Source organism: Belonocnema kinseyi, chromosome 3 (assembly GCF_010883055.1).
Source record: "Belonocnema kinseyi isolate 2016_QV_RU_SX_M_011 chromosome 3, B_treatae_v1, whole genome shotgun sequence".
In the NCBI taxonomy this organism is placed as follows: domain Eukaryota; kingdom Metazoa; phylum Arthropoda; class Insecta; order Hymenoptera; family Cynipidae; genus Belonocnema; species Belonocnema kinseyi.
In genome coordinates this window covers 60250295-60257179 of record NC_046659.1, presented here as the reverse complement: position 1 = coordinate 60257179, position 6885 = coordinate 60250295, and the positions used below count along the sequence as shown (strand labels likewise).

Genomic DNA, 6885 nt, shown 5'->3' with positions numbered 1-6885 from the left:
AATGCTTTTTTCCTTCTTGAAAAAATCACTTTTTTATTCATTATTTCGATGCTTTAAAAAAATGTACGATAAGATTTGTTTTATATAAAAAAATAGTTCGATTTTTTTATTCACGCACAAAGATTTGAAAAACATTCCATTTGACATTGCTATACATTAGAGTGGTCTAAATTTATACCTGTATGCAAATTCGACTTCTGAATTTTGGTGATCGACGCCTCTCCCCCCATTCGTTTGATAAGCGGTAAAAGGAATTCCATTAGTTTTTTAAATCGGTAAACATTGACCCGTGCGTTCGGGTTTTTGAATTTAATACGGGATTTTAAACAAGTAAACCTTGGTTTGTAAAAAAATCTAAAAATAATGTTATTACCTTTTTGTAAATTGAAGTTTCGTCATCTCTTGAGGAATGTTCAAGGAATAATGTCCACAAAAATAAATTCTACCGCCCCCGCACCTTTTAATCATCTTGTACTGTGCCAGGAATATGCTCAAAAAAACGAAATATAGCAGTTTTATGCGTTAGAACAATCATTATTCGTGTAAACATTTTTTTCGCCTTCAGATTGTAAAAAGTTGTTATTTTTCAGGATAAATTATATAGTTGATGAATTTTAAGAATAATATTTGTTTTTTATGATATCTGGTAATCATTTAAACAATTTTCATTTGTTTAATTAATTTTCCCTGCAAATCGTAAAAGTTATTATTTTCTTAAATTAATGACACAATTAATGATTGTTGAGAGTAGCATATTTTTTTTATCGGCATTGGGCAATTATTTAAACAATTTTTTTCTCCCTGTGAATCTTAAAACATTTAATACTTTCTGGAATCAATATTGCAGTCAATAAATGTTAAGAGTGAGTAATGACTTTTTTTAATCCCTTGCACTATGTCGCTTATTATTCAGTATTTTCTTATTTCGGAACTTATAACTGAATGTTTAAAAAATACTTTTTAATGAAACTAGATTTTTCTCTATCTTTTCATATATGAAAAGAAGTAAATGATATTAGTTTTTTAAATAATAGCAAACTTTCTTTGACCACAATTATCACTCCTAACGATCATCACCTTTATATTAATTAACCAGCATTCTTTGACCAACGGTTATGGTTTTATACGTCGAAAATTCTATCCAAAAATCGATTATTTTTGCGCCAGACGACTACAGATGGATATGAGAAAAAAGTTTAAAAAAAGAATTGAAACTCTTCAAAATATTTACAATTTTCGCTTCAACCATTTTTCTATAGGAATATATTTTTTCTTGTGCATGGAAAATGAATAAGTCGAAAATTCTATTTTGAAGAGCTTGTGATACACTCAAATATCTATATTACCGACCTCACTTTATCAGTTTACTGATTTTTTTCTTTGACCTCAAGAACTTTTTTGTACTTAAAATATCGGACTGAAAATATGGAAAATGTATCGGAAGAACATAAACTACGTTTATGGACTTCCCCTGTGTAGAAATTATGCCCGGGTACGGGCCGGATTCCGGCTGGGTTGCCCTGCTTGTATCCGGAATCTGGTCAGGCTGACCGGGCGGATTCTGGTTGGTTTCGTCACGCTGCGCTGGTCGGATCTGGGCTGGGTGTACCCAGTCGACTCTCGGCCAGGTTATTCGATCGGATCCCGGATACAAATAGGGTAACCTGGTCGGAATCCAACCGGTTTTTGATTGGGGACGTCGATCGCATATTACTGGAGCCTTTCTACCACAGCGAACATATTCTGCCAACTGACAGAGATAAGAATCTTTGTCAGCACTTATTTCCATCTGTAAAAAGATGTTGGAATTTCAATTTAAGAACTGCATTCATAATGATAAATACATTAACTACAAACATTGATTGAATGCAAGTACTAAAATATAGGTTATGATCCGTAAGTTTCTGTAAGAAATTGCATTGTAAGAAATTAAAGTTAAATTGCATAACAAATTTACCCTAAGCGTAATTTAGTTTTAATAGGTTTTTTTACAAGAGATAAAATAAATTTCAGGGGTTTCACGTGACATCCTAAACTAACAAACCGGTTTAGAAAATTGATTTAACATTAACGTAGAAGAATATTAATAATGCTTACTTATTAACAAAATAATTCACTTACCTTTATAAATAATCCGCTTGCTCCAAGAAATTGGATACAATTTTGTGAAATTTAACAAATTTCTTAACGGATAACCCGGCGTCAACTGACGTTTTACTGCGTTTTTAGCATTAAAGACTCCGGAAGTCGCCGAATCGTTATTACGTGCAAGCATGATAACGTAATTCAAAACCTCGTTCGGAAAAAATGATTTCTCTTCTTATTACGTTTTTTTGGTTATTCAAGATAATACATAGATATATTAAAAATAAGCAAAATCGTATCCCAAAAAAAATAAGTATAATTTCACGGGAAACTATATGTTTGAAAATAAATAAGAAGTTGGTCAACGATTTCCCAGTCACGGCAAGTCTGGGAACCGCAGAACCAAAAGTGGGAAACCATACAATTAAAATTAGTTTAACTTTTCTTTCATAATTGATAAAAAAACACCTAAAGCACAAAAAATTGGTCTTTTGCCTGTCACATATTCACAAACGACCCACCTACGGCAGTCGTTTGTGGATATTTCTTTAGATGTTTTTAAGGTTATGATACTTCTATTGTCCACCATTTTTGGCCCGACTAGGTCCCGGTGGGAACTCGGTCAGATCCCGGCCGGGCAATCAAAAAATAGTATCCGGGTTTGACCCGGACAGATTCTGGCCAGAAACCTTCTTCTGGTCGGGTCAAACTGGGCTATTTCTACACAGGCCCTTTGAGAAAAAAATTTCGAGAAAAATTCTTTTCAAAGAAATTAAAACTGGGACCATTTTTTGAAATATTTACCTTATACCTTGAAACTTTTTGAACCTAAGAATTTCTTTATATTTAAAATGACGGCGAAATGTAAAAAAATGCACATAAACGTAATTTAATGTTGGCTCTTTCATTTCTCGAAGTTTGAGAATGACATTTTACATATAAAACAGTTCTTATAGGTTCAAAGAATTTCAAGGTACAAAGAAAATATGTCAAAAAATGCAGATTTTTTTTTCGAAACCCGAGCGTGTTCCTTTTTAAAACCACATTTTAATTTCTAAAGCCTAGGAGCACGGGTTAGTGTTGAACGATTTGAAAAAAAAATACGGAATTTCTTTTTCCGAAAAACGAACAAATTGAGGGGAATCGATCACCAAAAATTAGAAGTCCAATTTTTGGACAACCCTACTGCTACAAGCCGGTAAACTTAAGCACCACAGTAGAGTATTTATTTATAAAATTTGTTTATAACATTTAACTTGTATATTGAATCAATTTTCACTTTATATTTCACTATATATTATAATTTAATTGAATGTCAATTTAAAAAGATCACTTATGCGGGGTTATTTTCATCACAGCAGCACCTACTATCGTGTCTTTTCTCGAATAAACCATGTCCTTATACTTCCCGGAATCTGCCTTACCGACCAATACAATAATTTATGTAGGTATAAATCTTCGTATAAGTAAGTGGCCTTGATTCAAGCAGTATATCAAAGTATACTCGGACAAACTAGTCAGTCCAGTTCAGTTTTTTTTTCTTAATGTTGAAAATGGCTCATCCCTCAACTGCCATCCGACCATCGGAAATAACTCCTTTTTTGAGTAAGTTTACAAAAATTAATTACATTTCTTCTACCTTTAGTTGGTAAGTAGGAAATCACTTTGAAGTTTACACTATTACCGAAATTACTAGATCGATGTATGGAAAACAAAAAGAAAACTGTTATTACTCAGCAGCGGATCCAGGCCATGGTCTCGGAGGGGGCGATCGGGGCGTATAAGTCGAAAAAAGCAAAAAAAAAATATATATTTCAAGTTATAAGTATAAAAACTTAGAGCTCGGGGGGGGGGGGGGGGGGGGGGGGGGCGATCGCCCCGATCGCCCCCCTCTGGATCCGCCAATGTTATTACTACGGGCCTAACTTATAATTATCAGAGGTCACTTCTTTTTCAGACATCATACTGCAGTATAATGTCTCAAATATTGATAACAATCTTGCTGAATATTTGTCACGTATTTTCGTGAAATTTTAATCGTATTAAATTTCTGAAATATTACTAGTTGCAAACAGAAATAAACGTATCATGTAACATTAATGTTTATCAATATTTGTGAGATTTGATAGCGATTTGAGAGTTTAACATGGTACGCGTCGCCTCCATTTATAACCAACATGTTTCACAGCATTTATAGATCAGCAGTCGTGGCCGAGTGGTTAAGGCGTCTGACTAGAAATCAGATTCCCTCTGGGAGCGTAGGTTCGAGTCCTACCGACTGCGAATTTTTTTTATTACAAACTTTGTATAATTTTTATCAGTTACTTGACTTTCACTGTAAATTTTCATTCATGTTTTTGACGATTAATTGTTAGTTCGATTCCATTTCAAATCATCAGAATAGAAAGTGAGAATAAAGTGTCCATGAAATTAAAAAGGATACAACGATTTCGCGAATTTCTCAAACAAAAAGAAGAGAAACTACAGTAGAGATCGTCAAAATCTGACTGCTTTCTAAACTGTAAGTCCATGGATTTAAAAGAATTTTAGGATCCCAATTAACATAAAAATATGCCTGAAATATTATAAACGAATTGCGAGACAAATAGACTGAAAAGTGAAAAAAAAATTAAATCGTTTCTTTCTTATGGATTTTATAATGCTACAGGGTTATTTTTATAAAAATATTTAGTTTCGTTGTATTTTGTAACTATTTAGATTTATAACAACAGAATGTAATTGAATATAAATATTTAAAGATTCGTATGATTGATCACAGTTTATCGAGATAAAAACCCCACTTTTTGTTCGAATTTAAATATATCCTTTCACCACAATGTCTGGTAGAATTTTAATCCGATAAAACATTAATGTATATCGGGATCTGTAAGTGGGAGTTCGAATTCAACGAAACTTTGTGAAATTTTAGTGTTTTAGAAAAGACGTTTGATTCCAAAACTATTTTCGAACATTTTCAAAATTTCGGTAGACAGCAATCATATTTTGGAATTATCAATACTTCTGCAACTGTGAAACAAATTTTTATGAAACTGAAAGATATTGCAGACAAAAGTAAACGCTTTTTTTTATATCATAATACAGGAAATAAAAAATTTCAAAATTATGAACAAAACAAAAGTTTAAAAATTGTTAAAATTAAATTTTTGTCAATATCGCACTTTTTTATTTTTGGCTAGTTAGAACATAAAAAATTCTTATAATTCCACCTTTTATTAACAAAAAATTGATGACATATGGATCACGAGATATCGCCTATTAGTGGCGCAGAGTGGTCTGGAATAGGAATTTACTGTTCATAATCGCCCACAGGTCGTATTTCTTAAGCGATTTAAAAGTTTTTTTTAGAAATGCTCAACAATTAATTTTTAAGAGAATTCTGGTTTGCTTTTCTTTAATTTTTTCCACAGAGCAACAATATATAAATAAATACAGTGACAAAATTGATCATTTTAGCTTTGTGAATTTTTATCTCAAGAAAAAATACAGATTGAAACTCACTATCAGCTGGAATTATTGCACATGCATTCATAGAACATAATTAATTTTAATAATATTTAACTTAATTATTATAAACAATTTCTACAAACAAATTCTTTTTAAACGAGTTTTTCTCATAGTTGAATTGATTTTTCTGAACAAAAGTTATTCACAATTGTCTTTAAAGCCATGTATATACTTTAAGCTTTATTAAACATAAACAATATAGATTGTTTACAACAATTTAGTAAAACAAGTCTCCTAATCGGCCGTTTCCTCGTAGAAAAAAATGTTTCTTTCTTCAATAATTATTAGAGTGACATTTATTGCGGTGATTAACCAACGAAATTAAATAAAGCATAATTTATATGATTGTTATAAACAATTTTTCAAAATTTTTATTAACAATCACGCAAATTATTATTTAATGTCCCATATCCAAATGTCCCATAGTTTTGTTAAAAAAATTTTTTATAACAATCATATAAATTATTCTTTATTTAATTTCGTTGGTTAGTCACCGCAATAAATTTCACTCCAATAATTATTGAAGAAAAAAACATTTTTTTCTACGAGGAAACGGCCGATTAGGAGACTTGTTTTACTAAATTGTTGTAAACAATCTATATTGTTTATGTTTAATAAAGCTTAATGTATAATTGGCTTTAAAGACAATCGTGAATCACTTTTGTTCAGAAAAATCAATTCAGTTATGAGAAAAACTCGTTTATAAAGAATTTTTTTTATAGAAATGTTTATAAAAACAATAGTTGTTAATTCATGCTATTTTTTTTGTTACAAATTGTGACTCTTATGAAAAATATTAGCTACTAGCGTAAAATAAACGATTTTTTCCATGATAAAAAAACAATAATAATAATTTGTTTATAAAAATTGTTTATAATAATCAAGTTAAATATTATTAAAATTAATTATGTTCTATGAATGCATGTGCAATAATTCCGGCTGATAGTGAGTTTCTATCTGTATTTTTTCTTGAGATAAAAATTCACAAAGCTAAAATGGTCAATTTTGTCACTGTATTTGTTTATATATTGTTGCTCTGTGAAAAAAATTTAAAAAAATCAAACCACAATTCTCTTAAAAATTAATTGCTGAGCATTTCTAAAAAAAACTTTTAAATCTTTTAAGAAATACGACCTGTTGGCGATTATGAACAGTAAATTCCTATTCCAGACCACTGTGTGGCACCACGAGCGTGTCGCACAGTATGGTGAAAAACAGTTTTTTTTTTTTTTTTAAATCGCTCGTTTGGTCAATTCATCTTTTTGTCATTCAGAC

General features: G+C 30.8%; 1 non-coding gene across 1 annotated transcript; it reads left to right on the top strand.

The window, feature by feature from the left end:
* The first annotated feature begins 4286 nt into the window (after positions 1–4286).
* Positions 4287–4368, top strand: Trnas-aga. Its single transcript has one exon. It is a non-coding gene; the product is annotated as a tRNA-Ser (tRNA).
* The last annotated feature ends 2517 nt before the right edge of the window (positions 4369–6885 follow it).